The 20,728-nt window shown below is 39.4% G+C and overlaps 1 pseudogene; it reads left to right on the top strand.

Moving 5' to 3' along the window:
* Positions 1-5,610: 5,610 nt before the first annotated feature.
* On the top strand, positions 5,611-7,001 carry LOC148035703 (putative 1-acyl-sn-glycerol-3-phosphate acyltransferase 5 pseudogene; annotated as a pseudogene).
* Positions 7,002-20,728: the final 13,727 nt, after the last annotated feature.

Raw genomic sequence — 20,728 nt, 5'->3', positions numbered from 1 at the left:
TCTTGTGGCTCTTCTTTCCGATTGAGGTTGCATCAAAGTTGTTGGATCCTAGCAATGATATCCCAGCCTACTTTGCCTATGCGTGGGTCATGATATGCAATGGGATAGGCGTGGCCTCCCTGTCGAGCATCTCGACATTGAACAACCCATGGGACAGATGGCTCATTTGCCGAGTTAAAGGATGGCTTCTGTCTAAGGCAATCAACAAAGAGATATGTGATTCCACATTCAGCGCATCTCTGATCAACCTTGTCTCGATTTGCTTGCTCCCTTTCAGGGTAGTGCAAAGAGATATGTCCCAGGTGACCGCAAGTCCAACACGTGATTGGTTCTTGGGTCTACCCTCCTAAGCCTCTACCTCTTTCTCTACCTAATGCCATCACAGGTATTGGTCGGTAGTCCATAAGGATTGCATTGCCCTCTTCATCATACGAGATGCAAGGGTGCACATAAAGCTCTTCGTCGTTCGGATCCTCCACATAGTGGATTAGAGTGTCACTCGATGGATGGGTCATGTAGGGTCCAGGTGGTGTAAGTATGCCCATAGGGTTTATCTCCATCCTAGGAGTGGCTAGCTTGGTTTCATTGGGTGCCGAGAGAGCCAATGGGGCTCCCCTTCCAAAGAAGTTTGGTGGCCTATTTTCTAGGTAAGATTGATTGTATGGTTGCGGTACGGGAGTCTCCTCGGTAGTTTGTAATGCATGGCATCATGACCTACCACAATTGGTATACAATCGGGACCAAGAGTCCTGACACTCAGTTGGCAGGTGGTTTCCACCACAATACACACATTATGGATGTGAGGGCATGTTGGTCATCTCATCATCTCTTGTAATCTAGCTAGCTCCATCTTCACCTCTGCTGCTAGCTCCTAGCTTGAGTCAGTGCCTTCCCGAATACTTGGGCCTAATCTTTCACTTGTCGTCGAAGCTCTCTCAAAATTTGTAGAGGTAGTCTCCTCTCAATTCAAGCTCTTGGAGTTTCTCTCCTTAAGCTAGTCGTCCACTTTAATGGCCTCTTCAAAGACCCTAGCCAGTGCTTCTTGCTTGTGAGCTTGAGTTGCTTGCTAAGGCCTTGTAGAGCTCTTCACTTTGTATTTCATTAATGAATACTGTGGACATTGCTCTCGCGGTTGGTCACTCACCCATTGGGATTCTCTTGAAGAGACTCCTCACGTGGGTCATGTAATCCCATGTATCTTCCTTATCCCTATGCTTGACATTCATTAGCTACACTAAAAGGTTATCGGAGTAGCTTGGCTTGGAGAATCTCTTAATGAAGAGATTTTTAAAGCTGTTGAAGTTGGCTTGCTCAAGAGCATCTAGACTTGTATACCAAGTCCTTCCGTTATCATCTAAGCATAGACTGAATGCTTGCGAGCGTTGAGTGGGGTTAGTGAGACTGTTGGCCTCGCAAGCCTACTTGAACTACTCCATAAAGTTGTATGGGTCATTATTCGACTGGTATTTATCCAAATGTTTCACAACAACGGGGATTTTTCATTGGCTTTTGGAGCCCCGGTTAACACCTAGTCTTGTCAGTCGCAATGTTGCTAGTGCTGTGGCACTCTGCTCTACTATTGTGTTATCTAGTAATCGCTTCATGAGAAAGCTCGCTTACCATGAGGTTTCCTTCTAGCGCTTTCTCTCTCTCTTTGTGTTTGGTCCTATTTGGTTTCTGCTTTCTAGGGCTAGCACTCACTGGATTTCTTGCATTTCCATGTTCAGGGGCAAGCTTCTAGTCTGCTGATCCTAGTTATATGCCACTATGCCCTGCAAAGCCTTGCGTGCTAGCTTTCTTTTCTCTTTGGGATCTACTATGATAGCCTCCACGGGTCTACCATTGTGGTCTAGCCAAGTTTGAGCATCATATTCGTTCACCATTTGCTGGATCTTATCTGGAAAACCTCCTAGATCAAGCTCCTTGTTGTGTATGCCATCTAAACTAGTCTCTACCATATCTATGGTCCCATCCTCCACCAAGTTGTCCATGAGATTGATTAGGTCGGGTAGATCCACTTCTTTGATGGAGTCTATCCTCGATGCGCCTGGCTTCTCTATTGCGTTTTCAGCTGGGTCCTATGCTTGGGGTTTCAATCACCCAACTATGTCTTCAGGTCTTCTCCTATTGGTCGGCTCCTTCAGGTTATTACGTCTGAGTGAATTCCTTGTTAATTACAAGCAATTGTCAATAGTCATTGTGTGTGTGTGTGTGTACTCTTTTCCATGCATTATGTGCAATCAGGCTTTCAACTTTTCTTAAGTGTACTTCAAGTTCTGGAAAATAGTATGAGTATGAAGACAAGATGGCCATTCAGCTTTCGCACTCTCGCTTGTGTTCGTGGACTGATGGGGCTCTAAGCTTGGTTCTTGGCCTTTCTTGCTCCTTGCTAGGGTTTCTGGTGCGTCATTCAATTCAGTTCAGGGTCAATTTAGGGTCCACTAGTCAGCCTATAGTTCTAAGCGTGTCGAATTGCTGCTCAGTGCATCAGCATTGTTCTCGACCATTCGACTATAATTTCTAAGTCTGGAACTGCCTGTAAGGCATTCGATGAATTCTCCTAGTGTGGGTCGCACTCTACGTCATCTAGGATGTATTAGATTCCCCAAATTTGTTATCCATATACGTCCAATTGTGCAGGGTTCGATTCTGGTAAATCTGATGTCTGATTTACCAATGGTTTGATTTTGTCTGATTTCATTTAGCTATGTCTAATTGTCAAAATCAAATGGGGTATGTTTGATTGTTAAAATCAGACAGGGCATGTTTGATCGGTCGGGGTGGCTGGTTCAATTTGGATGTGTTCGATTTCGAGGATCAGATGGGTTGTTGGTCGGGCAGTGAGTCCGATTCTCACCTGTTCGATTCTCAGAATCGGACAAGATAGGGTGGTTTGATTGATAATGTGGCAAGGCTTGATTTTCAAATCGGACAAGGTCTTTGATTCGAGCGTTCAATTTTGGGAATCAGACACTGGTAAACATGTCCAATTCTGTCGGATAGAAACACACATTCGACTACAATTTGATAAGAATCTCCTAGCTCGAGCTACGATCACTTGCAAGACCTTCCATAATTATAATATGGGTGTAGGGCAAGGGCCTTATATACCTGAATCTCACAAGAAACTCTGGCATGCTCCAATCGATCCACTGTAAGCTCATGGCTTGCAAGCTTTCTCTCTCCCTATCTTTCTCTCACAAGGCTAAGAATGCAAGTGAGGCTTTTTCTTGCCTCCTGGCATCTTAAACCCTTGCTGGATAGCACAACTTAATCTTCCCAATCACTCCCCTTGCAATTCCAACACATCTAAGCACTCATTTTTCCCATGTTTTCCCTATTTATGCCCTGTTTGGGCCTGTTTTACAGTAGTAAACCTTAAGCTTTCCACTTCGATTTCTCGATCCTAACCTACTCTAAATGCAACAAAAATCAAAAGCAAAGTACTAAAATGATTTTTCCCACTCAACCAATCATCAAAAACCAAAAGTACTTGTAGCACATATTAAAAACCCAAAATTTCCTATCTAACTCAAGCTCCAATTCGGGGATGAAAACCTTATTTCGATTCTCGATTTGAGGCGCACAAGTGCTCAAGCTTGAATTCGTTGGTCCTAGCAATGGAACCAAAGCATAGAGACTAGCTCAAGCTCACTCGCGAAGACCCATGGACCAAATCATTCAAGTGATTCAAGCAAGCACCTATGGCTATCTCTCACCTAGTTGACGTGCCTTCGATCCTTCCGGGGTGTAGTGAGTTTACCTTGATGCCCAAATGAGTTGCCTTCTCCCTCAAGCACTCTGGTAGCTCCACAATTCGTGATGCAAGCTCAAGCATCCTCAAGCCTCCTCCTCCATAGCCATGCGCGAGATGAGAGAAGAGAAGATGAAGAGAGGAGATGATGGAGAGCTTTACCTCCAAGATCCCTCACCCTCACACACTCACTCCCTTAAGCACTCATAAACAAGCAAAGAGAAGAGAAGGAGAGAAGAAGATGAGTCCACTTTTGCCACACACCAAAGAATGAGCTCTTCACTCACTTTTCAATTTTATATACAAAACCCTTAAATCCCTTTTGGGTGGTCATCCCCTTACCCCCTTTTTTACATGGCCAGTCATGGCCCTAGGTCCTCTTTCCCATTGTCCTCCTATCTTCTTAGCTTCCTCTCTACCACCCATCTACCTTTACAATTTGCATAAGAGGGAGCTTGGCTCTCTTTTATAAAAAATTTTAGGGTGCCTTGCATTTAAGAATGTGCTTTTGCCTTTGGCTTAGCTTTTGAGGCCGCCCCTGCATTGTTGACCTTTTCCCTTCTTGCTTCTTTTGTTGTGTCCGATTTCCTCCTGGGCCACCTCTTTTAGGTCCCGGCTTGTGCTTTTCCACTTTTTCACTTTCTTCTTATGCTGAGGTTAACAATTAGGTTAATACCAAGCCCTCCATCCAACAGTTACTCCATGCAATTCATGGTTTTTATGCTCAATGAGAAATTCATTTTATAATGTCTCCTCAAACTTCAACTAAGTCATACAATGAGTTGTGGCATCAAGACTCATCCAACATTTGCAAGCCTTGCCCTCAAGTGTGAGACTTGCCTCAAGGGCTATGATGGAATCTAGTATATGATATAATTGATGCAACTCACTCCACTTTTGTAAAAAAGAATTGACCACTTCCTTGTACAATATTGTTCCTCGCTTGAAAACATAGGTGGGTTTACATTCTTTAATTGTTAGCCTCCTATCTATCTAGAGAGCCAAAGACCTCAATACCTTGAGGTAGTCCTATTGATGGAGTAGTTTTAGGAGCAACCTCATAAGTAAGAGGTATACTTGAGATGCTAAAGGCTTGTTGTCATATAAATTTGCTTTAAAGGATTTGAGATTTCTGTGACATTTTCATTTAGAGCAACACGATATTTATCTAATGTCATTGTGCAAGTCACTAGGATATTGAATTCCCTCGTGTCAACAACTAGTCCATGTGCGCCTAAGTCATTTGTACCATTTGTTGAGAATCTGTCAATCACACCCTGTGTATGCCCCTTTGTATGGAACAACTAGGCTAGGAAGATGCAGTTTATTCTAGGAAGAGAGATAGAATCCCATATGCACAATGGATGTAAAGTGCTACCAAGCTACTCTATAAAATGATGTACTTGTCTATCACTTATACACAATATATGACCATGCAATAGTACTTGTCTCTTTCTATCAAGTATGTATGTCATTGTCTCCTTACACAAGAATGTTTTTATGAGTCCAAGCTTCTATCTTGAAACCTAATTCACTTGTGTAAAAGTTGGTCTTCAATCCTTGGTCAATGTCATCATGAGTTCAGTCTATGCCTACAAGCCGCCATAGCCATGCTCTAGATCCGCATCTTTGACATGGTATTAGAGCCCAGTTGAGCATGGCCCTGCCTCTCCAGCCTCTCTTCGTTCCTCTCAATCTTTGCCCAATTTCTCATCATTATCATGATCATAATCTAAGCATTCCTTACTCAATAAGGACTTGGGAGCCACTGAGAAAGACCTCTGCTACTCCCTTCTGCAAGCTCTTCCCATGGAGGACGGCACATGAAAACCTGCCCCCTATCCATATTTTGACTCCTTAAGGCCACTTGCATCCTCTTCATCCTCGTCTCCTCGGCCTTCTCCATGCTCTTGTTTCTGGCCCCCCCTCACCTCTTCCTCCTCCGCCTTTACAGCATCCACCACAGTCACCGCGCTGCCTTGTTCTTCTTCGATCTTGGCTTGCCATCTGGTCCTTCTTCTTCGAGAAGGTTAACAACACCAAGGTCATCATCTGTGGCCAACGTGTGCCCCTGGTGAATGCATCATTGTACTCTGCAATCACTGCATCGAGGTCGATTGGATGTACATTTGGAGCCTCGTGCTACGCAAGGGCCGGGGATCGATTAACAACCACTCTTAGCATTTGGAAACTTTCAATTTGATTGCACAAACAATACAAGATCAAATGGTGATCACATCCTTAACACAGACAATACTTCAGTTGAATACACTGATCTTCTTCACAATTTCAGTACTATGCTTACAACACCACCTTCTATAGTGGGTGCATTCCATCATGAATTAGCGAGGGATTTTCAGTGTACTTCGCCCTCTGTTAGGGTTCAGCCAAAAGAGACTGTGGTGCTAAAGGTGAGCATTTTGGGTGACCCAGAGACCGGCAAAACCAGCTTCATGGCCAAGTACATGTCTGCACAACAAAGGAGGAGTATATAGAGACCATGGGTGTGGAAGCTGTGGAGAAGGTCTTCCGTGTTCACAATACAAACATTGCCTTTAGCATTTGGGATATGGGAGGTCACTGGGAATGTGAAAGCATGCTGCCAATGGTATGTCGAGATGTTGTGGCTATCTTGATAATATTTAATCTGACAAAGAGATCTACATTGAGCAGTTTAATGGATGGTTCTGGTTATGTTGGTGGTCAGCCTGGCAATGTGCGTGCCATGTCCTCAGAGTCATACCTTGGCACAACAGATGTGATGGTCCCTCCTAGCTATGCTAGCAATACTACCAGAGGATTAGATCATGGAAACCCTCACGCTAGTGTAGTTGATGGCATTCAGTTAGGTTTTGGTAGATTCCCTCAAGTTGTGGTTAAGAATAGCGTGTGCAATGCTCCTATCTTTGGATGGGCATTCTATGTGCTTGAGTTTCTGCTCATTGACAGGAAATGGCAGATGGACGAAGTGGTATTTCAAAATTCCCTTCAGATGTTTAAGGGTCTCGAGGATCCTTTGTGGCTGGTCATCTTCTCGGTCATATTCTCAGAAGGCATAGATTACACAGAGGAGAAATGCTTATCAAGTTAGGAATTTTCAGAGGAGAATGACTTGCCCAAGTTAAATCATGTTCTTTTACCTCAAACAAAGGGTTGCTATGCATGTTTATATCATCTTCGCAACTCCATTGATGTAGGGAAAAATGGAGTTGTGAGCATTCAAGTCCCATCCATGTTTCCGTTTTAAGATTTTGAAGACACTCCAGTTGCTTTGGTCATAGTGAAAAACTCAAAGATGATGATGCCTTTGCTTGAGGGGGACATAGACATGAACATGATGATCAGTACAAGCAAAGTTCACCATAAACATGAAGACCAAAAGACCACATCATTCAAAGCTGAACAAGAATAACCAAAGATGAAAGGCAAGAAGATTTTCCATGCTGACAAAGTGAATGTTTATGCTGAAAAAGACCACAAGGGCCTATTGGTCCTTGTCTCTCATTTTCGTAAAAAAAAAGCATTGTAATTGCCTTAATGTTCCTTTCATAAGCATTATAAACTCCTCATGTAGCCTTTGCATAATAGCCTCTCCACACTTAATGAGCCCTTGTAATAGCCCCTAGATGTCTACCATGTTTTGGGTGCTACCCACACTTAGCCTTTTCTACAACAGCCTCTAGATGCTTCACCTGTTTGTGGCATGCCCACACTTAGCAAGATTCTACTCATGATAGCCTATATTCACTTAGTGCTTTTCACAGTTGTGATTGAGGAGGGGTGTTGAGAACTTGTCAATCACACCCTATGTATGCCCCTTTGTATGGAACAACTAGGCTAGGAAGATGCAATTTATTCTAGGAAGACAGATAGAATCCCATATGCACAGTGGATGTAAAGTGCTACCAAGCTACTCTATAAAATGATGTACTTGTCTATCACTTATACACAATATATGACCATGCAATAGTACTTGTCTCTTTTTGTCAGGTATCTATGTCATTGTCTCTTTACACAAGAATGTCTTTATGAGTCCAAGCTTCTATCTTGGAACCTAATTCACTTGTGTAAAAGTTGGTCTTCAATCCTTGGTCAATGTCATCATGGGTTCAGTCTCTATGCCTACAAGCTGCCATAGCCATGCTCTAGATTTGCATATTTGACACCATTCATGGCTGCATCCTTATGCATCAGTGCATGCTCATCGTACTATGCATGTGATGGCGAGGACATAATTTGATGAGAGAGAGAGAGAGAGAGAGAGAGAGAGAGAGAGAGAGAGAGAGAGAGAGAGAGAGAGAGAGAGAGAGAGAGAGAGAGAGAGAGAGAGAGAGAGAGAGAGAGAGAGAGAGAGAGAGAGAGAGAGAGAGAGAGAGAGAGAGAGAGAGAGAGAGAGAGAGAGAGAGAGAGAGATGTTGCTTACCCTCAATGTCTTCATATTGAAACAATTCATAAAACTGTAGAGGCAATGTAGTAAAACACTGTAAAGATATTAACAATTTGTAGAAGCATGCTTAATTACAAGGCATCTAACCACCAAGCTAACCCTTGTAATTTCTCCATACCCCAAAGAAAGTTTTCAAAAGCTAATTTTGGAAGAGATATCCCATTGTAGCACCGTGCTAATATATTTAGATAGGCCTATGGACTCTATGTTTAGACTAACTTTGGTGAGTCTATTCACATTGAATCAGTAATCCTTTGACTCTTTGGTCCATATATCATTTCGCTCATCCATTGGCATCCTATATCCTAATGTGGACTATCCCTTGACCTCTTAACCTTGTCAACACCTTAGCATACTAGCTTGTTGCCCACTATCAACATTATGGTCAAGCTATCCTGTGCAATGTGTCTAGTCAAGATCCTTGTCCCACAATTGAATATCTTTTGTCATCCCATACATCTTGCCACACCAATTACTTTCCTCGCTACTCTACTTACCATCTTAAGATCATGCATAGGATAAGTCAAATCCTCAAAAGCAATAGCATTCCAGCATAGAAAATTGTGGAGAGAGGTATCCCTCTTACTAGGATATTCTATCCATTTTGCACTTTCAAAGAGCATCGCACATCCATTAGCAATGGTCTCAACCACTTCACAATCCTTAATTCTCAATTTCCATCTCATTGCAAGTAGTTTGTCACATCATTTGAAACCATTCCACCTTCTTTCAAACACAAGTGAAGCTAAAATCCATTCATTTTGCAATATAGCCCAAGTTGACTACTGTATTCCAAAGCTTTATGCCAACTCTAGCTAAACTATAGAGCTCTAGATTTTAGATAAGAAACACTAAATAGCTTTTGGCATCCCATATATCTTGTCATGATTTGATCCCTTTCCTTGGTAGTGTACTCAACATCTTAAAATCATGGCATCATGCAATAAGATAAGTTAAAACCTAAAAAGCAATAGTATTCTACCACCAAAAGTTTGTAGAGAAGTGTTCCAGTTGGTAGGAGCCCCTATCCAATTTGCACTCTCAAAGAGCATTGCCCATCCATTTAGCAATGGCCTCACCCACATTGGAATTCTTAAGTCTCAATTTCCATGTCATTGCAAGTAGTTTGTAACACCCACCTTCTCCCAAAAATAAGTGAAGTTGAAATCCATTTCACATTATAAAATACCCAAAGGCTAGCTACTACATTCCAATGTTTTAAACCACTTCTAGCTAAACTATAGATCTTTAGAGTATAAATCAGCAACTCCTAAACCACCAATAGCTTTAGTAGTGGTGACTTGCTAGCTCACTACATGCCAAGAGTTATAGCAAGCATAAGACCATAAGAGGGCTTGAAAATCTTAAATATATCAGGTGCATTCCTTGAGAATGAAAAAACGAGAGATTATAAGTCATTGAAAATTGGCACACGTGATTGATAATAACACTTGTACATCTTAAATAAAATTTTCAACTTCTATTCTTCTTTCTCTAGAATATTTGCATTGTTATTGGCAAATATCTGGGAGCTAAACTTTGACCCATCTAGAAGGGTTAAGCCCTGTAATGTATGAACATTCACCATTATTTCTAGAATTTTGGTATCTAGCAAATAAAAGTGGGGGAAAGTGGAGACCTCACCTCATAGATCTAGCTTAGAACAAAAGATCCTCTTAAGTAGCCATTGATACATACTAAAGTATAAGCATTGATGAAAAGAGCACTAACCAAATGACAAAATGCATTTACTAATCCCATCTTATTCAACACCATGAGCATCAAATCCCATCTAATGGGCTTTATCCAAATCAAGGTGAACCACAATAAATCTATTATTCCACTACAAAGCAAGGTTGATAGACAATATTAAATTCAATACAACTTCATGAATCCTCCTCCTTTGAATGAAACTCATACGCTTGCCATGCAAGACATTAACAAGTAAAATTCATTAGCTAATATCTTGTATGATGTCTTTATCATGGTAAGGGGCCTCAATACTTGCACTGTTGTCTCCTCAAGTTCTTGATACTAATCTTCATTATACCTACATTCTCTTCAGCCGACATTAACTCAATCCTTCTAAGTTCATTGAGTATAGAATAGAGGTGAGTAGAGTAAAGATCTTGTAATTTCTAGAAAAAATCTCACATTAGAAAATTAACAATGACAATTACATGCAAATAGCTTCAATATCCTTGTTTTTTTCTATAACTTTTAATTTAAAAAAGAATTAACGATACCAACAAGTTACTAATGCACATCATATAGTCAAGGACAAGAAAACATGGAATACTAACTAAAGTGTATGATCAAATCTAGTTCAAGTGTTATTTTTCCACTTTTTAGCCTTATTTGAGTGCCAAATGAAGATGCATTAGTAGGAAGGATACCTTACATCATCTCAAGACTTATTATAGAGTGTCATCAACATGTGGATAGTTTGGTATATGTTGGTAGTCTAAAAGCGACATTATGCTTCACAAGATTTGTCAACTTGTAATAAATTTTGATATGATAAGGAGGAAAATTTAATAATTTAGGGCAATCATTTAGCACATAGTAATTATGTTATAAATTTTGTAGGCATAGCAAAAGCATTTGATGATAGAGGGGAAAGTTTTATAATTCAAGGTGATATATCAAAGGTAGAAAAATGAAATTTGGTTTGTTAAACTTTTTAGCTTCACAAGATAGAGGAATAAAACAACAAAATATGGCCCCAAACACCTTTGATGTCATAACGACCCCATCAACTTCATAATTGTACTATTAATGATCAAAATAACTATCTTTTCTAAAAGTGTGAACTTGTTGTGGCAGTGTATTAGGGATGTAGAATAGTAAACACAATAGACAAAAGTACATACTAGACTTAGAGAATCATGCATGTGAAATGGTTCTAGTGTTTCTTTGAGAAAGTGGGATTGGGCCCTTTTGATTGGGTATTGATGTCTTTTCAAAGAAACTAGCTTCTAAGAGAGTCACTTCATCATGATGCCGCATCCTTGTCATGGGGCTTTATTGTTTGAATAATCTCCTATAGGTATTGACTAGGGTGCATTTAAACGGGGCCTTTAGTTTGGGCTTTTTGAGTATTGACTCCCTATGCACGAGAAACTAAAGAAGAATGAGTACAAGGTGACATTAATCTAGAAAAAGAGGGTTTGGTTGAAAGGCTTATATCCAAGTTCAAAAGGTGGTGGAACTTCCTTGACGTCGTAATGCACTAAGTACCTAAAAGTATAGTGGAGTATATATGATGAGATGGTAGCACATGCTTCCATGATTCATTTTATCTATTTGGTAAACTATGAAAACTATGTCTACTTTGTAGTGTACCGAGGGTATCTATAGTCTTGGAGTAGTCTTCACCATTCACATGGCTCAAATGCAATCCTAATTCACAAAGCCATGAGATGTTCATGTCATGGTACTAGAAGAGGCTAACTTCCACATATATTAACAAGGCATTTAAGGTACCTTGTTCTCCATACTAATTTATCTTGATGGGAATCAACGATAGCTATTTTATGGCACATTTGTGTAGCAATAGTAGGATCCGTGTTACCTTGTATGCAAATCCTAAAGTAGCAACTTGGTGCTTGAGATACTTGGGGGCTAGGTAGGCAAATATGTGTGTTTGTGTGTGTGTGTGTGCGTGCGTGCACATGTGCTTGCATATGCATGTGGACAAAATGCATGCATGCATGAAGAAATATGTACATGCATGTTCAATACATATGTACATACTTATGTATATACACACATACATGATCTATGTAAGCGTGCATATATGTGTATACATGTAGAGAGGGAGAAAGTATATTTAGGCTTAGAACAAAGAAAGATATCCACACATTGAAAGGGACTAAGAAAATAATTGAGATTCATGAAGCTGATACTTTACAAGCTCTAGAAACGTTCCCATTGACAATCACACAATAATCCCAAAAACATAAAGGAAGATTGATTGCCCCACCAATGTTGGGTGATTGCATGTGAAATTGTGGTTTGTTAAAATTTGTTCGAGTAAAATGTCATTTCTTGACATTATCATGAGCATGTTCAAATCTTAATATTTGAACATATAAAGTATCTCATATCTCATGCATATTGATGACGATTTTGGCACGTCACTTTTAATTTTTTCTATTTATTTTTTAAATCTATGTTTTCTAAAGTTCATATTTGCCTATATGATCTCTCCCCCCCCCTCTCTCTCTCTCTCTCTCTCTCTGTCTCTCTCTCCCCCTCCCCCTTTATTTTACTTAGTACACTGGCTCATATATTCACTTCATCAATAAAGCCCATTTGCATTTTTATTAAAAATGATTGTTTGGCCACCTTCTATTCCTTGATATACATACACATACACATATTTACATACATACATACCTTTTGACTATATGCACCTAAGGTTACACACACACACACACACGCACACACACACACACACACACACACACACATGCATAATCTATACGTGTATATGATTAAATGCACATACATACATACATACATACATACATACATACATACATACATACATACGTACGTACGTACGTACGTACGTACGTACGTACCTACGTATTTGTACATATGTGCACATAAACACACATATGCGTGTATGCGCAAGCTAAATAGTTTCATATCTAAAACAAGTCCACAACAACATATCTCAAAAGCTTCTAAATTTCAAAATACCATGATTGAGTTTAATATTGTTAGTACTATTCCAATGACTCATGGATAAGTAATTGATGCAAAGCTATTAGTTTCGGTCTAAATATCATTTTTGAAAATGTGGGATCAATATGTACTACTATTCTAGCATGGCATAGGGTTGTTAGAAATTAATAAGCATGTTGAAAGAGTCCACTAATGAACCATATGTACTACTATTCTAGCATGGCCTATGGTTGTTAAAAACTAATAAGCATGCCAAAATGGTCCACTAATGAAAAACCTTTAGAACCACATGTGCTCAAGGGTTAATTAAAGAAGATTTTGTATCATATGTGCGAATGTAATTCAAAAATTGCTACACATAAATTTCTGATTAAAATGACCTCTTATTGATCTAAAATAAACAAACTCTTTTACAATTGAAAATGGTAACATGCTTGGTATGATTGTGTAGCCTTGGAGGAAATATATATATCTCTTGATATACGCACGTGCTACATTGATTTTTTTTTTGTGGTAGGGAACCCATGGGGAAATCATGTATGCATAGAGAAAACGAAAAACTATTTTCCATCAATTATAAGCAAACATGCACTTACAGATAAAGATAAATATATCCAAGGCTTGTAATAATTAGAATGTTTCATTCATATAAGGAAAAAACATTTTTTTACTTATTGAAGCATAGAACCATGCACATAATTCACATGGCTAATTCATTCATTGAATTATGGTAACCTCTTGCCCATCAATGAACCATGGCATTAGAGTTTGTCATTGCCATCAAACACTGATAATGCACAAAGAATTGGAGTAGTCAATTTTATAGGACTCAAACTTGGAAAATGGCTATAAATGCTCAAGTGTAGTAAAAGGCAACATACCCTTGAAGAAGATAGGGATCACATGAGGTGATAATTATAAATTCATAGCATGGTTTAAAGCCAAGAAATGGATGCAAATGCTCAAGTGTACTAAAAGGTAGCATACACCCTAAGAAAATAGGAATCACATCTAGGTGATGATGACAAATTCATAGCATGGTTGGGACAATATACGTTGTTGAAAGTTTGTTGCATGACGTGCCTCCACTCTCCTAAGCTCTAGAAAGACAATGGACCCACATTGTAAAAATATTGAGTAAATAGCCATGTGGCCCCTACATCACGATAGTTCATTATTACAAAAACATGGGAAGATTGAATACAACTAAGAGGGAAGGGTGTCTACCTATATAATTAGAAAGTTTACATTATTCTTTATTTTCCATTATGTGTAAATAAAAAAGGGAAGCTACTAGAATAAACACTAAGTTGTAAGGAGAAGAGAAAGAGAAAATATTCTCTTTTGTTTTGGGGAAGGGTAAGGAGCAAGTTCTTTTTGGAAACCCTCTATTTTTTTTCAACATACTTCCACCCTTATTTCTTGCCTCCACATCCACATCCACATCCACTTGCATCACCACCACTTGCTTCACCACCATCACCACCACATCCTCCTCTAGCATCATCTCCTTTTCTTCCTTCTCCTCCACTACCCTACCCCCCTTCCCCCCCCCTTCCCCCCTCCTTCTCTTCCCTCAACTTTCAAATTCTCCAATTCTCATCCTCTCCGATTGGGAATAGAAAAAGAAGAGTTGGTAAAAACATTCGAGCAAGGTGGCTTGTTCTATAGTTGGCTGTAATGTCTATCTAGGAGCTCTACAACAAGATAATGGTGGGCCCTCAAAATAGTTTAATTTTCTTATGCTCTTTCTCAAGGTTGAATTTGAGTTACATACTCTTGCCTACGAGTGGCATTCACTTCCTCAGATCTCGATTGCCCATCACTCTTTCATTTCCTTGTCACAATTATGTTGTTCATCTCTATAATTAGGTGTAGATGCATTTCAATTCTAGTTATTACCTCCCACTTATGGCAATCTCCTTATAAGATTCTTTGCACTTGGCCCTACACAATTTTTCTGCCAATGAATGAATGCTTTTTAATGCTTTGGAGCAAAGCATTTGCTAGGTCATTAACACATGCATCATACAAGCTGACAGTCCCTTTGAAGCCCTCACTTGCTAGCCAACTTGGATGCACTATCACTACGAAGTTTGTGGTTGGGCATATTAGAAATGTCTCCTATCACCTCGATACAAAAATAACACAAATGCCTCATAGTGAACACAAATGCCTCATAGTGTGAGAAGAGTGTAATAGCATGAACTACTACTTGGTCTTAAGGATAACATGTGCCCTAGCAAAAGGTATTCTTGAGTGTGGATATTGGAGGTGCTACCAACTAAGACAACAATCCATTTCATGAATATTGCAATCTAAAACATAAACCAATATTGTATAGTTGCATTATCTTTTATTGATGTGCATCTCCACACGTGGCACAAGTGCTTGTGTTAATCTTAGAAATTCCTATGCACATACTAGGAGGTGTGTATTTGAATACTTTGTTCCCAATGAAATAATCAAGATTTCTCCCTTCCTTGCATGACATTCTCTAGTCCATCATTGAACATTGTGTGGATTGCCCTCCAATTGGTACTTGCCTTGTTTATCATGAACCCTAAAAAATCACTTTTAAAGTGGCCATAGTTGTCCATCACCTCATTAGCTTTGCCCAAAATAAGGCTCGTGCGTTTGTATCTTCTTCCATCATTTCACATATGGCCATGACTATTAACTCTTGTCCATTGCAAAATATAACTACAAATTGAACTCTAAATAACAATATAATCTTTGTGTTCATGCAATGATCAAAACAAAAGAGGAGTAATTATCTTAGGTAATACACGTCTTGCCACGCCGGTCCAATCATTAATACAACATGCACGATCAAAGCATATACAACTATTTTGCATGTCTCTAATGCCATTCTTTCGCATGGGATTTATCCTTGATGATAGCTCTATTGCTAACATTTTGAAGTGAAGCACCTAATATCATCATCAACAACTTGACTTGGTAAGAGACTACCATGAAAAAATCTATATGCACTAGGTTGTTTCATCTTCAAATTATGGGATTCCATCCCTTGCCACTCTTTGTGCATGCTGCATGAACCATATGTTTGAATATACATGCTTGAAACATTCGAGTTCATTAACTATTCTTTTAATTAAGTTGTTGAAGTTCCTCGAGCATTATTGAGAGTTTGGTGTTAGCTATTGGGAATATCTTGCTTACAAACTAGGGCATTTGTCACAAGCCTTTTGGCCACTGTCATTTGTAAATGTCGAGGGGGGCTAGCTACACTATAGTCTCTCATCATTTCCTCTATAAGTCTTCGAAGTTGTTTACATTGGTTTTATGGGTGCCTCTTTGCACCTCATGGCTATATGTTCCTTGATGGTAGATGAACAATCTTGTCATTGTGCTCCCTAACATGACATAAGACAATACACACTCATATTTAAAGAGCAAAACAAGGGGTTGTTTGCAATAGAAATATCCAAGTCTTCCTACACCATCGAATGACATTCCTATAGCTAGTATGTTGATATTAAGTTTCCTTGTATGACAAAAAGTTAGTGTTAATTCATTAACCATGGTAGGGGTAGGTTGCATGAGGCCATCCCACAATCTTTTCTTTAACTTTGAAAATGAAGTGTATCACTTGTGCAAGCCACACAATTTGGTAACCAATGATTGAGTGGTGAGAGCAATATCTATTTGGGAACTCCAATGATTCTCCACCAACACACTTTCTTTGACCAACTGTATAAGGAAATATGATCAAATTTGACATTGGGTTTTTCCAACAATGGCCATTATACTTCTACTCCATACCCTCCATAGGACATGTGCTTTTTCCACTCATGGAATCTCGTATGCCATGTTGCTATTGTATAAAGCTTGTATTTCCTCCACCTTTTGTAGAACGTTCGTAGTCTAAATCAAATGATACAAGGATTGATGACACCCCCCAAAATAGTTTTTCTAATCAACCACACTCGTGATTTGAGTGCTTGCCTTTGTCCCCATTCATGGCTTCCTTTCCACACCAAGTTCTATTACATTGGTCTTGTTTATTGGCATTCAATGGTCTAGTGAGTGGCCTTCCACATTGGTCATTGTTGATCCCACATTTCTGAGGCTTTTGTTGAGATCTAATGTGGGTGATGGCTGTGATGCGGTCCCATTTCCTTGCTCAACAAAATAGTCTCATGAAACTAAAGTATCTAGAGCATAAACTTGGTCAACCTCCTAGTCATCTTTGCAATGGATTGGGGTAGTTTCTATCTAGCGATAACAATAAAATTTCTACCCTTATACTGATGCAAACCTCCTCCTCCCTCACATCAATAATTGTCTATTCGTATACTGCTACATATATATGGACCTCATTGTTGGTAGCTTTTGAGAGAGAGAGAGGAAGGAGAATTGGTGAATGAGAGTTAGGGCTGCACAAAGACACAAATGGATTGTGGTGGTGGTGGTGGTCTTGAGGAGGGAGGAGGAGATATTGGTGCTAGAGGAGGAGATGGTGGTGCTCGTAGTGGTGCACGTGAAGATTGTTTTAAAGGTGGTGGTTGCAACAAACAATAGATCAAGTGAACTACGTGGAACCAAAATTGGGGTTTTGAAAAAAAAAAGCTCACTTGAAAACTTGCTCCCAAAGTGTGATTCTCTCTCACACTCTTTTGTTTTGAATGAATGAAAAGTGCTAGACTAGGATTTTATACATTGAGTGAGATAGACTTTTATACTCCTATATGTGGCCTTGTGAGACTCTTAAGCCAAAACAAGTGTAATCATCACTATATATGTTGAGAGAGTATGCTTCACACATAATGCACTTTGTTGATATCTTGTAAACATGAAAGAAGGGTAATGCTACCTAGGATGTGATCGTTTATAACTTAAAGCTTATAGAAGAAAACTTACTCGAACGATGAGAAACTATGGCTAAGACTAGTGTGAGGCTCAAAGACAAATAGGAAACACTAAATTTTAGCTAGGGAAGCAAAATAATCGACACAAAGCTAGGGTCAATGCACAAGTATAATAGTAAGTGCTCAAAGTAGAACTTGAAGGTTACAACACCTAATTGACTCAAGTCACACATTATGACTCTCTCTCTCTCTCTCTCTCTCTCTCTCTCTCTCTCTCTCTCTCTCTCTCTCTCTCTCTCTCTCTCTCTCTCTCTCTCTCTATATGACTTGAACCTCCATAGCCCTTGCATCCTCTTGCTTCCACTTGTGCTCTCACTTTGGCTCCACCTTTCACTTGGTATCAGAGTGGGCATTTAAGGAGTTTCATCAACATTCACTTAAGCCGAGGAAGAGAGCTTCATTCACAACTTTCATGGTAGCCACTTATTGAGGTTTGCATTAGTCTCGTTGCTTCCCTTATCACTTCCACTATTTCTAGCTTATAGTTAGAGAAAAATTGGTGATAGGGATAATGGTCAGTGTTAACCTTAAGAGATAATGATGATAATGAAGAATACAAAGGCAAATCTCAAAGATCAATCAAAGTGCCAAAAGTTATAATTGGAAATAGATTATTTTTTTCAAAATTCATGGCTTTGATTTAGGCACCACTTATGTATAATGTGCAATTGTAATTTAATCCCATCGAAAAACATTATAATTTGTTTAAACATTTAAGAAGAGCCACACTTACTCCTATGCAAATTGCAATATCACTTAGAGTTACATTTAGAAGACCTGCAAATGGATGAGATGATTACAAACAATCTCTTTTTATTTTTACCTAAACCATGTTCACAAAAGCCAAAGTGCATATAAGGGAAAAGGACCAATCACAAGCTTAGTGGAAAAGGGGGTGAGGGTGCCAACTTAAGTGGGAAACCATAAATACATCCCTAATGTATAAATGTGAAAATTTGAAGAGAGAGCTCATTCTTGTGTGTGCAATTTTGGAATTTCCACTCTTCATCCTTCTTGCCTATCTTCTTGTGCACCAGTGCTTAAGAGCAAGAGTGACAAATGAGAGTGAGAGCTTGAGCGAGGGATTTGGGAGAGCAAAAATCATCTACTTTCCTCATAATCCTCCCCTCTTGCTTCCATAGCTTAAAGGGAGAAGCATAGAAAGCAATTGAGAGCAAGGGAGAGTGTAAGAGAGTGAGAGCGAAGGAAAGTGTGAGAGTGAGAGTAAATGACCATTTGGGGAAGCTCTTCTCCATTCTTATCTTCTATTTCTTATTCTCTATCTTTTGTTCTCTAATTTGAGGTATACTAATTGGATCAAATTCAGAAGAGTAAAGAAAGTGGATTAAAGTACATCATATGGATCGTGAGCTCATCATGCGGCCACCATCAAACCTTTGAAGGCATTTGAATTGCAATATAGTGAAGGTGAGCAGGTGAATTATTACACCTCTTGAGTTGTTTGGTTTTCTTACTTACATAAGAAGTGTGAGAGGGGAGCTAGATGGCTTGAAGCTAGAGTTCATCTTCCTAAGGAAGGAATAATGTTCCACTAGGAGACTTTTATTGAGAAGATCAATAGGATTCTCATCTATAGAGATCTTGATAAGCTCTATTTGCTTATCCTCAACCACCTCTCTAATAAATTGGTAATGAACCTTAATATGCTTTATCTTTTCATGAAATACCCGATTATGTGCCAACTAGATGGCATTCATAGAGTTTAAATGTAGTGTAGGAGTCATATTTTTGAGACCAAGGTTTGCAAACCAAGTGGCCTAACTAGAAGCCCTCCTTACAAACCTTAGTAGCTACATGTACTTGGCCTCAATAGTAGACAATATAGTGCATTTCCACACCCTAGATATCCAAGAAACAACACCTCCAATAAAGGTGGACATAGCCAGAAATGAACTTCTTACTATTTTCATGTCATGCATAATTTGAGTCTGTGTAGCCCATGACTCTAGTGTCCTGGATACCATAGCAAAGGCACAAGTCTATAGTGCCTTTAAGATATTCTATGATACCTTCATAATGTCCCGATGTCCTATGCTAGATGTCACCATATAATGAGCCACAACTCCAATTGCAAATGCTATGTTAGGTCTAATGGCTATCATTGCATACATCAAGCTATGTTAGCTCTAGCGGCTATCATTGCATACATCAAGGTGCCCATTGCAAATGCTTATGGGATCTTGGCCATCTAACTAGGGACAATCTATCTAACTCATCTTTACATGAGAAGGTACAAGGGTACCAATTGGCTTGCCACCTTACATATGAAATTGCTCAAGTATTTCGTGAATGTACTCCTTTTGTGAGATAGGTAGAGGAGCCCCTTGGAGTGATTACACATAATGCATATACCAAGTATGTGAGAAGCATGCCCCATGTCCTTCATCTCAAAGCTCTTTTTGAGCCAAGTCTTCAACACATCCAACTCATTATGAGAGCTCCTATCTATCAACATGTAATCAACATATAGTACCGAAATGATAAGTCTTCTTTGTAAAGACATAAATGCCAATGATGCATAAAAGCATCAAACTTGTGATACCATTTCCTAGATGCCTGCTTACGTTCATAAAGACTCTTCCTCAGCTTGCACAGTAGGTGTTCCTACCCTTTTCCACAAAGCAAGCCCTTGGACTCTTGCAGATAAATGTCCTCATGCAGCCCCCCATGTAAAAAAAGCTATTTTCACACCCATCTAGTACAAGTCTAGATCCACCTATGCAAGCAAGGCTGAGACCAAGCAAAGGGTAGTCATCTTGACCGTAGGGAAAAATATCATATTAAAATCAACTCCCTTTTCTTGTTTAAGACCTTAGTAACCAAACCAGCCTTTTATGTTGGCTTAGGGCGACCAAGGGCGCTCTTCAACTTGTACATCCACTTGCATGCATGGCCCGCTCCTAAAAGTGATTATTATCT

The sequence above is a fragment of the Lygodium microphyllum genome, chromosome 5 (genome assembly GCF_053477565.2).
Source record: "Lygodium microphyllum isolate KBCC chromosome 5, Lygodium_microphyllum_v1.1.10, whole genome shotgun sequence".
NCBI lineage: Eukaryota > Viridiplantae > Streptophyta > Polypodiopsida > Schizaeales > Lygodiaceae > Lygodium > Lygodium microphyllum.
The sequence above is the reverse complement of the archived record's forward strand: the minus strand, read 5'-3'. Positions and strand labels throughout refer to the sequence as shown.